Source organism: Pleurodeles waltl, chromosome 8 (assembly GCF_031143425.1).
Source record: "Pleurodeles waltl isolate 20211129_DDA chromosome 8, aPleWal1.hap1.20221129, whole genome shotgun sequence".
In the NCBI taxonomy this organism is placed as follows: Eukaryota; Metazoa; Chordata; class Amphibia; order Caudata; family Salamandridae; genus Pleurodeles; species Pleurodeles waltl.
The window spans coordinates 1,421,843,450-1,421,859,282 of NC_090447.1; the positions used below are offsets into that span (position 1 = coordinate 1,421,843,450).

At 45.5% G+C, this 15,833-nt stretch overlaps 1 protein-coding gene across 4 annotated transcripts in view; it reads left to right on the forward strand.

Annotated features, from left to right (window-relative positions):
- LOC138248711 (E3 ubiquitin-protein ligase TTC3-like) overlaps positions 1-15,833 on the forward strand; it is a 1,399,506-nt gene that overhangs the window by 984,055 nt on the left and 399,618 nt on the right. The gene's annotated exons all lie outside the window — the stretch shown is intronic.

Genomic DNA, 15,833 nt, shown 5'->3' on the forward strand with positions numbered 1-15,833 from the left:
TTGGTATGAAGCTAGTGGAACTGAAGCAGCTTCAAAGTTCCTATAGCACAACATGATTAAATTATTTTGATAAAATTTCAGCCCTGAGGAAGTTGTTGGGTTATTCCCTAAGACGAAACACCTGTTGGCTGAGGTACACTTGAAATGTAACATCTGTACATATGGAAGTTAAGATGTATCTGAATACCCTACATCTATATATATCAAAGAGCAAGATGTTGATTTGAAAACAATAAACTACGGACTGGTGAACCACACTGAAGAATCAAGACGCCTCTCTTTTTTTAATGAACTTTTTATTTGATGGTATGCTATCGGACTGTACTGGTGCATGTTCCATGTGATCGAAAAGTGTACATATAGAGATTTGATATTGATTTTGTGGGACGTATACTGTTATAGTGAGTGCCTCATAGGTTAGTTCTTGGTCTGATTAACATGGTTTTTCAGGTTTAAGGATTAGGGTGTTTCCCTTATGAGTGCACTGCTTTACAGATATTTGAGTAACCACACATGTGCCGACTGGGACTTTGAGCACCATTTCTCCACTGTCTAACACCCTCTCTTTTGTGCATAATTGATACCAAACATGCCTAGGTTCGGAGGTACCATTATGTAGCTGGACATAGGCAGTGACCTATGGCTGGTGCACGTGTAAAATGGCATCCCCGCACTCACAAAGTCCATGAAAATAGAGCTGGAGTTTGTGGGGGCACCTCAGCTCGTCCATGGGTTCCCTCACATGCAGGTACCTGCACCCTGCCCCCTGGGCTAAGAGGATCTACCATAGGGGTGACTTACAGTGACCTGGTGAAGTGACCTGTAGTGAAAAAGGTGCATGCACCCTTTCACGCAGGCTGCAATGGCAGGTCTGCAGATACACTTTGTATGGGCTCCAGATGGGTGGCATAATATATGCTGCAGCTCATGAAGGACCCTTGGTGCCCTGGGTACCATATACTAGGGACTTACAATGGGGCACCTGTATGCCAATTGTGGGGTGTTTGTGATCCAAGCAACCAAGTTTAAAGGGAGAGAGCACAGTCACTTGGGTCCTTGCTAGCAGGTTCCCAGTGAACACAGTCAAAACATACTGACAGCAGACAAAAAGTGGGGGTAACCATGCCAGAAAGAGGGTACTTTCCTGCAAGGTAAGTTTAAAAACAATAATATATATATATAATAATATTATCTCATTATTTTTGTCCACCCATGGCCACGTGCTGCACCTCCCCTTTTCCCTTCCGTGAGCTGCCACTGAGCCCAGGTAATTCAGGCTCCTTTTTGCCTGTAGCTCTATATCTGACACCAAAAATAGTTAGTTAATGCCACACCGTTTTTAACCCAGATTTGACATATGTTTAACTGGAAAATTATTTTGTGAAAATTGCCTTTAGACTGAAAAATAGTAACACTTGCTATTTACAGCTGTTAGACGTGAACAAAAACCTCCTTCTTAACTGCTTCATAAACAATCATTGGCACATATAATGGATCAAGGCTAAGGTGAATGTGTTTGTTCTGGTTAATGTGTTTGTTGTAATGAGAGTACATTGGTTAGAAGACTAGTTTCTGTACATTGTATTGCAGATTACAGGAGTCGCCAAATTCTCATTGAGAAATTGCTTAAAGCTTGTAGAAGTATGGGACATACATTGCAAAGTCAAAGTTATAACAGGAAAATTTACAAAGTACATGGACCTCATGATCGTACCACAACAGTGTAAATTTGTGAAAAAAGAGAACTAGTTGTGTATAAATAGGTGGTATGTTGTTTGTGTTGCTAATGTGGACAACCCTCCTTTAGCAATCACTAGAGTATTGTACAGACTTCAATGCTGAGGAGGAAAATGATGCGACGAACAGTAGATTGATGTCTTTGTTCCAGGAGTCCCCACAATTTTTAATAAACTTGGAAGCAGCAGAGGTATGGGAAGACTGATGCAGTCTCTTAGCAGATTGCTCAGAGACAGACCAATTACTGTGGGGCGCTGCCTCAGTAGAGAGAAATCATTAGTGCCTGTGAGGTGCTTGAGCGACATCCAGGCCAGTGGAATGCTTGATAGACAGCAAGGCCACGGTACCTTTAGGGGTGATTGAGAGGCAGCAGCACCAATGGGTGTGTTTTGTTCTTAAATTTTTATGTATAAATACAAACACAATGCTTTCACAGGATCCCAAATTAAAATGCAACCATAAAGATTTACAGGTAGGATAATTTTCTGTCTGTCTTAACTCATCTAGAATAGTATGTTCATGTCTGATAGAGACTTCTAACCGCAGATTCCTCACCTTCGCCAGGTGTCAGACTGGATCCAGAAAATCTCGAGCAGTACCTCTGTTCAACAGTGATGTCTCAGTGCCCTTATAGGTGCCACTCCAGCAAGCTGACAGTTCCTTTCTTTCTGAGCCAACAGATACGATCCGGAGAACTACCTCAGTCACTTTTTTGCCAACTGTTTGTCGACATGTTTGAGCTTCCGCTCCCGGTATGCTAGGGACATGTCCTCTGCTAAAGCTTCAGGGTTAAATTTTTGTGGGGATTGTCTCAGGCAGAAATCGGTGTCCGATCCCCAATTGGTCTGCCTCTGGTACCTGGGGTCGGTACACGACCCACGGCATGTGCTGAGTGCAAGTTGATGCACCTGAAGGAGATTGTCGAGCACATAATGAAGCTCCTGGCAGAGCAGCAAAAGAAGGATCCTCACCGTTTGCGGTCCCTGGGGAGATCTCCGAGCCATTCCTGGAGCTGTTCGGCAGACACTAGTCTTTCCACTCCAAAACTTCATTGTCAAAGTTTGGCAAGTCAAATAAGTATAAGAAAAAGAAGTTTGTGACCTTCGGCTTCACTCTCTCGACCTTGTGCTTCCAGGCCCGCTCCTCCACTCCACCTTCAGCATCAGGGCATGCTCCACACTACACTGACACCCGTCCAAAATCACAGAATTATATGACATCATGCATGTCATCTTTGGGCCACCAACTCCCTCTGGCATGCTTAGTGGCCCCACAGAGCAGAGAGGTGCCTCTTCTTGCATTACTAACAGCTGGTTCACCCTCAGTGCCAGCTGGGACTTCAGTATCCACTCCAGGGGCTGCATTGATGCCACCACAGGTGCCCGGACCACACCGGCTTCATCCCATCCATTGCTAACATTGCCCCTGGACATCAAGACAATTTTCGTCCCTAAAGCTGTCCTGATGCTGGCGCCATACAGGCCCTGTTATCCCCTGGACTTTCCACCCCTTGACAGGCCCTACCTCCATGAAGGGGTAGACGAATAGGAGGTTTTTGGTCCCCTTGAGGAGGACACCAAAGAGGAAAGCTGATATGAGGAGCTGGGTGACACAGTGGCCTGGATACCGCCTGATTTCTGGCATGCTTTCCCCTCTGGTCCAGCCTCAGAGGAAGGCACATCCATTTAGTCCATAGTGTGCTGGGTGGCAGAGCTCCTGGATCTTCAGCTGCTTGCCGTCGAGATCAAGTCCAAAGTCTTGATGGAAGTGTTCCAACCTGGGGCGGTCTCGCTTGAGCCCCTGCTATCCTTTAATAAAGCCCTCACTGACGTGCTCCTGGGGAACTGGGCGAAACCCTGCACAGGAGCTCCTGTACATCAAATTATTGCCTGTTTGCATCATCCCACCTCAGAAGACTCAGCTTTCCTCTCCCAGCACCCCTCCCCTGAGAGCCTGGAAGTGCAGGCCTCTCAAGTGAAGACCAACCCAACCGCATTCTCAACCACTCCTCTGGATATGGAATCTAGGAGGCAGGGACGTCTTTGGGAAGCACATATTCTCTTCCACCAGTTTTGCCTTGCGGTTGGTGAATAGTGGATGACTCTTGGATGAATATTCCCATGCATTGTGAAACTCAGTTGTGAAGCTGCTTCCCATGCTGTCTGCGGAGGGCTACACCATCCGCATCCAATATTTTGTGGATGGCAGGGATGCAACGAAGTTCGCTATATGGTAGAGACTGGACACGCTAGGCTCCCTGAGTAGAGTTATGGTACAGGAAAGCACTCTTTTTTGGCATGTTAACCCCCCACTTTTTGTCTGGTATTTGATGTAATTTTAACTGAAAGTGCACTGTGACCCTGCTAACCACGTCCCCAGTGCCAGATTTCTTTCCCTAAATTCTACAGTTATCTATCTCAATTGGCACCACCTTTAGCACCCTCTATAAGTCCCAAGTAAATAGTGCCCTTGGTACCTTGGATCTGGGGTACTAAAGAAGTTGCCTAAGGGCTTCAGCATGAATTGTGCCACCCCAAGGGACCTTTCACCAAACACACATAATGATGCCATCGCAGGCTATGTGTCTTGGTGCAAATAATAGTGAAAACACTGCCTGTCTCACATCTCCGTTTGCCAGGTCCCCTATCGCTGCATGTGATATTTGTAAATCACCCCTACAGAAGGCCTACAGCCCTAACGCACAATGCATTATATCATATGTGAGGACATATCTGCATGAGCAGATATGCCCATACTATGTCAATTCTTAGACATAGTGGACAGGAAAGCCATTTTGGGTACATGTGCTGGACACTGGTAATTACGAGTTCCCCAGCTACATGATGGCTTCTCTGAAACTTGGGATTTTTGGTATCAAGTATCTCCTACTAATAAACCCTCACTGAATGCAGTGATGGATTTATTAATACATGCACTGACAGATCACCTTAGAGGTGCCCCCGACAACCTACCCGATTGCTAGTGTGTTAACTGACTGGTCAAAACCAGTACAGCCACGGCAGACATATTTCTACCTCCTGAGATGAGAGTCAGCGCTAACGGATGCCAGGAACAAAGCCTGCTCTGGACTGAGGTATTATCACCTCTGCTAGGCAGGATGAAAATTCCAGGGTGGAAATCTTCAAAGGCCTAGCTGCCTTTGTAATGCAACCAAGGTCTCTAGATGGCAGAGCAGACCAGCCCTCTGTCCTGACCCCACTTTTTGGCGGCAAGACAGGCGGGAACATAAGTAAGATTAGGCAGTGTGCCCACATCATGCCAGCCCCAGCCCTAATGTGGACAAGCTGATGTGGACACCACTTTTCAAATTCCTCCATCTTCTTTGGGACTAAATTAGCATTCTAGGGACAGGATGATGCCCACTTCCCAATTGAGGTGGTCATATAGAGGGTGTGTAGTCACCCTGTAGATAGGCAACCCATTGGCTGCTTCCTGGCACTCCCAGCAACACTCCTAAATTAAGTATTTAGGTTGCACCCCTGAACACAAGAACTCTAATTCGGTGGAACAAGAGAAGGACAAAGAAGAGTCACTGCCTGATGAGAACAGCTGAAGAGCTGTGAACAGTTTAACACAAACTCTACCTTCCCGCACCTCTCTTGACAGTCGCCACAGAGCTCCTCATCCTGTGAGCGAGAGAACTGCCCAAGCCTCAGGTAGCCTGCCAGCACTTCAAAACCACTGCCAGGCTCCCCTGGAGTAAAGGAGATACTTCCCTGCAGACCACAGGTACCCACAACCAGAGTCCGGTCCACAGCCTTGCAGCTCCCCCTACCTGACTGATGCCGCAGACGACCAAGAGGAAGTACCTGTGCTATGGAGGACCAGGACTGTCCCTCTACCAAGTGTGATCACAGCAGGACCCACCGGAGCTGTGCAGCACCAATTCCCAGGATAGCAGAGGCCCTGTACCAAGCATTAACAGTGAGAGTCTAGGCAGGATTCTCACTGCATCAGGACCAAGCAGTCGTAGAGGGGCTTCAGCATCACTGAGACCCACTTCGAGAGTGGCCCTGCTGTCCTGAGTTTGCCCCTACCAGCTATTTGTCCCTGACCACAAGGAGCGCCTTTGCACACAGAGCCCAGCCACTCTAACCACTTTGCATATGATTCGCCCGGCCCGGATCCTGAAGAACCGGCTTTGCCCACTTGCGACCTTAGCCCCTGTTTGGGATCTCTCAGACTTGTCCCCAAGTCTTCCAGTGCAGCCTGTTTCTAGGTGGCCCCCCTTCGTCATAGCGCACCCAGCTACAATTCTACCAGCACCTTACTCCTGGTATAATTAGGGAGCTCCTGACGAACTGCTGGTAGTACTTTGGACCTTGGGCCCCTACAACTCTAAATCCTGAAAGCGAACCCCTAAAAGTCAACTGTACTTAACTTCCATAGGATTGCATTGTGCGGAAAGGCGCACAGGTTGAACTCTTTACTTACCTGTAACTTTTTAAAACGAAAACAGTACTTACTTTCTTGTGAAGTTCTTGGTTTCAAAATAATATATATATATATGTTTGATGGCATGTGTAGCTGCAGATACACATGCTATGCATAGGTCCTGCCATCTAGTGTTGGGCTCGGAGTGTTACAAGTTGTTATTCTTCGAAGAAGTGTTTTCGAGTCACGGGATCGAGTGACTCCTTCTCTTCGGCTCCATTGCGCATGGGCATCGACTCCATCTTAGATTGTTTTCTTTCTGCCATCGGGTTCGGACGTGTTTCTTTTCGCTACAGTAGTTTGAGTCGGAAAAGTACTACAAACTCTCTAATTCGTCGGTATTGTTTCGATCGCGTTCCATCTATCATCGACACTTCGGTACCGGCGGATCCAACTCCTTTACTCGCCCTTCAGGCACCCACACCCAACTTGGGCCTGGTCGGGCCAACCAAAGCCTCGTCGAAGTCTCATGGACTGGACCCCGTTTCGCTTCTGCCCTTGGTGCCATGCCAATTTCCCAACGAACCAACATCTTGTCTGTAACCTTTGTCTATCTCCAGACCATCGAGAGGATACTTGCGAAGCCTGCATATCCTTGTGCTCGAAGAAGACTGCACAAGACAGAAGAGCGCGAAGGTTGGAAATGGCGTTGGGAAGCACTGAACGTCTCGACGTGGAGGAAGAGGAGATTATGCACACCGCAGTCTCCGTTCGGGGGTCCGACTCCGACCAAGAGTCTGAGGAGGACAGACCGGTCACGGCAGGACAGCAGGTGACGCCTGCCCCTGTCCAATCCAAGCCCAAGCACTAGGCCTCAGGAACGCCACTGCTGGAAGGCCATGGCTCCACCCGCAAAAAGACTTCCGGTGACCAAGCAACAATTTTGGCACCGAGAAAGGCTACGCCACCGAAGCCTACGGATCCGAGCCGAAGCACAGGCTCCGAAATAGGTAAGCACCGACCCATCGAGTTGAAGCGTCGAAAATCCCTGTTGGAGCCGAGGCCAACATCTACTCCAGGCCTTTCGATCCCAAGGAAACCGGCTTCGGAGCCAAAAAGACCCATATACACAGAGGAGCATGGACTTTCCAAACAACTTAAAGAAAGCCATAGATTTTCTGAGGAACTCACGCAATTGGAGGAATTTGATGAAAGGCAGGCCAGAATTCAGATTCATAAAGACACTGGCAAGATCCTAACTGCACCTCCTCTAAAAACAAAGAGGAAGCTAGCCGTTCAAGGACAATTGGACACTGATCAGCCACCAGCTAAAGTGCCAGAACCCAAACAAAAAACTCTTCTTCCTCAATTCTCACCTCATCAGTCTCCTCCTCATTCTCCTCACCTGACTGTCTCTCCACCTACTACCCCCACTGCACAGTCTCCAGTGCACTCTGCAGATTCACACCAAGATAATGTTGACCCATGGGACCTCTACGATGATCCCATTTCTGCTAACAGTCCAGACTGCTATCCTTCAAAACCATCGCCCCCAGAAGATAGCACTTCATACACTCAGGTTCTGGCTAGGACAGTGTCATACCATAACGTAGCCATGCACACAGAACCTCTTGAGGATGATTTTCTCTTTAATACGTTATCCTCCACTCACACTACGTACCAGTCCCTTCCCATGCTTCCCGGCATGTTAAAACATGCACATCAGATTTTTCAAGAACCAGTTAAGGCAAGAGTCATCACTCCTAGGGTAGAAAAGAAGTATAAGCCCCCTCCTTCTGATCCAGCTTTCATTACCCAGCAGCTACCTCCCGATTCCATAGTTGTCAGTGCAGCAAGGAAAAGGGCTAACTCCCAGTCGTCTGGTGATGCACCACCACCAGACAAAGAAAGCAGAAAATGTGATGCTTTTGGTAAAAGAGTGGCATTGCAAGCGGCTAATCAATGGAGAATAGCCAACTCCCAAGCACTACTGGCTAGGTACGATAGGGCCCACTGGGACGAGATGAAAGATATCATCCAGCAGCTCCCCAAAGATCAACAAAAAAGAGCCCAGCAAATAGTCCAGGAAGGGCAGGCTATTACAAATAACCAAATTAGGTCAGCACTAGACTCCGCAGACACAGCAGCAAGTACAATCAATACGGCGGTCACCATTCGGAGACACGCATGGCTTCGGTCATCAGGTTTTAAACTGGAAATCCAGCAGGCTGTCCTTAACATGCCATTTAATGCAAAACAGCTTTTTGGCACTCAGGTTGATACAGCCGTTGAAAAAATGAAAAAAGACTCTGACACTGCTAAAGCTATGGGTGCTCTTTATTCTACACAGTACAGATGTTCATTTTGAAAGCCTCAATACAGGGGGGGGTTAGAGCCCAAACATCTGAGGCATCCACCTCACAATCAAAACCGTCTTACTAGCCTCAGTACCAACGAGGTGGGTTTAGAGGAACTTACAGGGGCCAATTCCCCAGAAGTAGGGGAAATACCAGCCATCAAAGCAAACCTGACACACAAAACAGTGACTTGCTCCACATCTTCCCTCACCACACTTCCCCTGTGGGAGGAAGACTGCAAAAGTTCCACAAACACTGGTTACCCATTACAACAGACAACTGGGTATTATCCATTATCCAAAATGGTTACTGTATAGAATTCACACAAATTCCTCCAGATATACCTCCAAAACCACACAAACTCTCTTCCCAAAACATTTCCATGTTGCAAACAGAGGTACAGTCACTATTACTCAAACAAGCCATAGAGCTTGTACCACATCATCAAGTAGGAACGGGGGTTTACTCCCTGTACTTCCTTATTTCCAAAAAAAGACAGAACATTGAGACCAATACTAGATCTCAGATCTCTCAATCTTTACATCCTATCAGAACACTTTCACATGGTAACACTACAGGATGTAGTCCCACTGTTACAACAACAAGATTTTATGACAACATTAGACCTCAGAGTTGCGTATTTTCACATACCCCATCCATCCAGCGCACAGGAAATATCTCAGGTTTGTAATACAAGGAAAACATTATCAGTTCAAAGTGTTACCCTTCGGGATAACAACAGCTCCCAGAGTATTTACAAAATGCCTTGCCGTAGTCGCAGCCTACCTAAGAAGGCTACACATCCATGTCTTCCCATATATCAACGACTGGCTAATAAAATCCAACAGCCAGACACCGTGTCAACACCATACACATTATGTAATACAAACCCTACACAGTCTATGGTTCTCAATAAACTACCAAAAATCTCACATACAACCAGCGCAAGTTCAACAGTATTTAGGAGCCACATTAAATACGCAAACAGCACTTGCAAGCCCAAGTCCACAAAGGATACAATCATTCCACAATATATTACCACAAAGTCAGTCAAACCGACAGTACACAATCAAGTTTGTCATGAAACTGTTGCGCATGATGGCATCATGCATCGCCATTGTCCCAAATGCAAGACTAAACATGCGGCCCTTACAACAGTGCCTTGCAAAACAATGGTCACAGGCACATGGTCAACTTCAAGATCTAGTGTTGATAGACCACCAAACACACATCTTGCTTCAGTGGTGAAATTCCACAAATTTAAACAAAGGGCGGCCATTTCAAGACCCTGTGCCTCAAGCCACACTTACAACAGATGCAACAATGATTGGATGGGGAGCACACCTCAACAATCACAACATTCAGGGACAGTGGGACAACAAACATAAACAACTTCACATAAATCACTTAGAATTGCTAGCCGTATTCCTAGCACTCAAAGCCTTTCAACCTCTTCTCGTTCACAACCACATTCTCATTAAAACAGACAACATGACTACAATGTACTACCTAAACAATCAAGGAGGGACCCACTCATCGCAACTGTGCCTTCTAGCACAAAAGATTTGGCATTGGGCAGTACACAACAACATTCACCCTGTAGCACAGTACATTCCAGGGATACGCAATCAATTAGCAGGTGTTCTCAGCCGAGATCATCAACAAACACATGACTGGGAAATTCACCCCCAAGTACTTCAAACATACTTTCATCACTGGGGAACACTAGACATAGATCTATTCGTCACCAGCGAAAAACGCAAAATGCCAAAACTTCGCATCCAGGTTCCCACACCCTCTATCTAAGGGCAATGCTCTATGGATCAACTGGTCAGGGATATTTGCTTACGCTTTTCCCCCTCTCCCGCTCATACCATTTCTCGTCAACAAACTGCATCAAAACAAACTCATACTTAGAGCACCAACATGGGCCCGTCAACCATGGTACACAACATTGTTAGACCTGTCAGTAGTACCACACATCAAACTGTCAAACAGACCAGATCTGTTAACACAAAACAAACAACTGATCAGGCATCCAAATCCAGCAATACTCAATCTAGCGATTTGGCTCCTGAAGTCTTAGAGTTTGGATATCTACATCTTCCAACAGCATGTATTGAAGTAATTAAACAAGCAAGAAAATTCACTGCAAGGCAGTGCTATGCAAACAAATGTAAAAGGTTTTTGTTTTACTGTCAATCCAAACAAATGACCCCTCTTTCCGAATTGCTACAAGAGATTGTAGGTTACTTACTTCATCTGCAAAAGGCAAATTTGGCTTTTTCGTCCATTAAAATACATCTCACTGCTATTTCAGCATATTTGCAAAATATACAACACACGTCTCTATTTAGAGTCCCTGTTATCAAAGCCTTCATGGAAGGCTAAAACATATCATACCACCAAGAACACCTCCAGTGCCTTCATGGAATCTCAATATTGTACTCACACGACTCATGGGTCCACCATTTGAACCCATGCCTTCGTGTCAGATTCAATACCTAACGTGGAAAGTAGCATTCCTCGTTGCAATCACTTTATTACGAAGAGTTAGTGAAATACAAGCATTCACTATTGAACAACCATTCATACAAGTACGCAGACATAAAGTAGTACTTCGGGAAAACCCAAAATTCCTACCTAAGGTGATCTCACCATTTCATATCAATCAAACAGTGGAACTCCCAGTCTTTTTCCCACAGCCAGACTCAGTAGCAGAAAGAGCGCTCCATACATTAGACATTAAAAGAGCTATAATGTATTACATTGACAGAACAAAATCATTTAGGAAAACTTAACAGTTATTTGTGGCCTTCCAAAAACAACATACTGGAAATCCAATCTCAAAACAAGGACTAGCTAGATGGATAGTAAAATGCATCCAAACGTGTTACCTAAAAGCCAAAAGGCAGCTATTAGTAACACCAAAAGCACATTCCACCAGGAAAAAAGGAGCAACAACGGCCTTTTTAGGAAATATACCAATGACAGAAATCTGTAAAGCAGCCACTTGGTCAACACCCCATACATTTACCAAGCATTACTGTGTAGATGTGTTAGCAGCACACCAAGCAACAGTAGGACAGGCTGTACTAAAAACACTATTTCAAACAACTTCAACTCCTACAGGCTGACCATCGCTTATGGGAGGAAAACTGATTTGTAGTCTATGCATAGCATGTGTATCTGCAGCTACACATGCAATTGAACGGAAAATGTCACTTACCCAGTGTACATCTGTCCGTGGCATGTTCTGCTGCAGATTCACCTGCGCCCACCCGCCTCCCCGGGAGCCTGTAGCCGTTTAAGTTAAAACAAACATTTGTACATATGTATATATATATTTCTATTCCATTAGCATGGACATTTCTTTTCTTTATACTCTATCACTTCTACCTTACCCTCTGTGGGAAAACAATCCAAGATGGAGTCGATGCCCATGCACAGTGGAGCCGAAGAGGAGGAGTCACTCGATCCCATGACTCAAAAACACTTCTTCGAAGAATAACAACTTGTAACACTCCAAACCCAACACTAAATGGCAGGACCTATGCATAGCATGTGAATCTGCAGCAGAACATGCCACGAACAGATGTACACTGGGTAAGTGACATTTTCCATATATATCAACAGAAGTGATATTTTTCTGAACTGGTCTCGGGTTCGTTCTTTGGATGTGTGTGTCTGCAGTAATGAGTAGTGGGTGAACGTGGCATTCGATGGATTGTGAAAACTGTGCGTTCCATGGAATGCCATGGTTGCCTGAGGGTTCATTGTATTCAACTGATGTGAAAGTTGGGGCCATTGAGATTCACCAAGAGGCTGAATGTGTTGCAGCTCCATTTCCAAATAAACTAGCAGAATTCAAGACTTCGCTCCGACTCCTTATTCATTTGTGGGAGTCACTACTTCATTCATATTGGCGATGAGGATGGGATATGAACCCACACGTGCACAGCACAATGGATTAGCAAATAAGACCTCTTTGAACCTGGTTAGAGACACCATACTGCATTTGTTTCACCTGTGGGCTTGTTCCAATATGGCTGGATACCATTTGAGTTGGCTTTAGCAGCCACAATTTTCCAGAGATAATGTAACAGCTATTAAAAGGAGTGTGCAGGGTGTAGCAGCTTTCCAAGATGTTCTGATATTTGCTAAATCTGTGGAAGGACATAATAAGATTCTTGATCAAGTATTGGTCATTTTCCAGGACAAGGGAGTAGTGCTTAATATGGCGAAGTGTGAATTCCTTAAAGACAGAGTGGAATACCTTGACCACATTGTGTCGAGCAATGGTATGGAACCAAGGCCAGGATTGGTTGATGCTATCATAAATGCGGTAGTGTCCACAGACAAGACAACCTTGAAGTTGTTTATGGGGCTAAGTGAATGTTAGTCAAGATTCATGCCAGATTATCCTTCTCATGTTAAGGTGTTAACAGGATTGTGAAAAATAAATGTGGTGTGTGTAGGAAACTGGCCCCTTGTTTCCAGTACTCCCACTTCTTGCCTGATATCCGTTGCTAACTTGACTGAGTCTGTGCTGGGATCCTGCTAACCAGGCCCCAGCACATGTTTTCTTTCCCTAAAACTGTTCCATTGTTTCCACAATTGAAACACTCCTGGCACACAGCTAAGTCCCTTATAAAAGGTACCAGAGGTACCAAGGGTTCTGTGGCCGGGGGGGTCTCTAAGGGTTGCAGCATGTATTGTGCCACCCTAAGAGACACCTCACCAAATGCATGCACACTGCCATTGCAGATTGTGTGTGCTGGTGGGGAGAAGAAGATAAAGTCTACATGGCACCCCTTCCAGGGTGCCATGCCCACAAACCACTGCCTGAAGCTTTGGTAGGTCACCCCTCTAGCAGGCCTTACAGCCCTAAGGCAGGGTCACTATACCATAGGTGAGCTGCATGAGCAATATGCCCCTACAGTGTCTAAGTCCATTCTTAGACATTGTAAGTGCAGTGTGGTCATATTGAGTACATGGGCTAGGAGTTTCCCATTACCAACTCCACAGCTCCATGATGGCTTCACTGAAGACTGGAAAGTTTGTTATCAAACTTCTCAGCACAATAAACCCACACTGATGCCAGTGTTAGATTTATTGTAAAATGCACAATTTTATGTATTTTACTCAACCCTTTAGTGCAGGACTAACCAGTCTGTGCCAGCCGGCCACTAACAGACAAGTTTGTGACCCCGTGAGGTGAGAGCCTTTGTGTTCTCTGTGGTCAGGAACAAAGTCTGCTCTGGGTGCTGGGTGCTTCACACCTCCCGCCCACCTGCAGGAACTGAAACACTTGGCGAGTCTCAAAGGCCCAGGCCTCCTGTTACAGTGCCCAAGGGGACTCCAGCTAGTTGAGATGCCCCCGAACAAGCCTTACTTTTGGCAACAGGTCCGGCAGGAAAATTGGGTAAAATAAGGGGAGTGACCACTGCATCTAGGACCACCCCTAAGGTGACCAGAGCTGAAGTGACCCCCTCCTTGCAAAATCCTCCATCTTGGTTTGGAGGAAAGGGACCAATAGGGATAGGAATGTGCAACCCTCCCCATTGAAAAGCATTTGGCACCGAGCTCTGTGTTTGCACCCTGCATCCGGCCACCACTGTGCCTCTGAGGGTGTGTGTTTGGTGTAGACCTATGGCCCCACCCCTGGTGCTGACTAAATTCCGCAGGCTTGTGTCCTGGAACCATGAGTACTTACCTGCAATCTGCATTCTACCGAGCACCCCCAGTCCTCATAGTATTCCATTGAAAACCAGACGCCAACTTTGAACTCCGCAACCAGCCGGCCCTGTGTTGCTGGTGGTGCGCTCTTGGGGTGGTGCACTCTTGGGGTCAGCCTAAACTTTGACCTGTGGACCCCGAAGACTGGAATCGTAAGTCATGTACTTACCTATTAAATGTGCTAACACTTCCCCCCTCAGAACTCTACTGACTCCTGCGAAAAAATGCACTGTCAACTTTTGAAACTGAAAATAGTTACTTACTTGTAAACTCCTTTACATGCAAAAACCAAAGTACATTTGATATATATGCCTGATACCTATTTAGAACTGTACTTACCTTCATTAAAGACCTTCAAGTTCTAGTACTAAAGTAACAAAGTATATTTTTGCTATATAAAAACAATTGGCCTGTAGTTAGTCATTGAGTGTGTGCCTCATTTCTTGACTGAGTGTGTACAACAAATGCTTTGTACTACCCTCTGATAAGCCTAGCTGCTCGACCACACTACAACAAACAAGAGCATTAGTTTGTTCTTAGCCTCTGTTAAGCCTCTGGAGAACCCCTGGAGTCTGTCCACACTATACCTCATTTGGTATAGAACATTCAGAGCCTGCTTCCTGCAGTGTTTAACTGGGATGATAAGTGTCAGGAGGCATTAGATTAAGCGACAGTTAGTGAGCTCCAAAGTGTTCACACAAAAAGAATTAGGGATAGATCACACTATTGGGTATGTTTCTAGCACACTTAAGGATCCTGAAATACATTTCTAGACGATTGAAAAATAATTATTGTTGTGTTGGTGGGCCATCCAAAAATTCAAACCTTACGTGTGGGGGACCAAGTTCACAGTTAAAACTGATCATAAGCCATTAGTCACAATACTGAGTGGGGACAGGATTAAAGATCAAACCCCTCGTATAGCCATGTTGTCTATAAATGTTTGCAATTCAACTTTGACATTGTACATATTAAGGGAGCGAAAAACACAACAGCTGATTTCTTGTCCTGGAGCTCGTCAAGCAGTAAGGATGATGTGGGGGATGAAGGTGATGAGAAAAGTTGTCTGATTGTGGCAATCGATGTAAAGGAGATGGGTGCTCTAACTGAAGTACAATGGAGGTCTGAAATTGAAATTAATGATGTTATCATGCAAACTATCAAATATTTCACTAAAGGGTGGCCAAAAGAGAAGAATGTAGAGGTAGGATGCCAGCCATTTTAGAAAGTAGCAGAGGAATTGTCAGTAGAATACAGTTTGTTACTCAGACTGGAAAACTTAGTACCTCCTACAGGATTAAGAAACAGACTTTTCCAATTGACACATGAGGGCCATTTTGGGAGGGGGGGAATATGTTCACCCAACGTAGGTTGAGACAAACTTTTTGGTGGCCTTCAATAGACAGGGAAGTTGATGAGTATGTTAGAAGATTGTTTTGCTTTTCTCTAAAGACCGAGCTGAAATACTTATGCACTGACAAAAATCTCTAGAATGCACTTCTGAGTCCAAAGAAGACAGTTATTATTTCACTACGCAAGGAGCCTAAAAGGAGATTAGCATGTTGAAAGCACATGTTAAAAAATAGTCACAACAATGAAATGAAA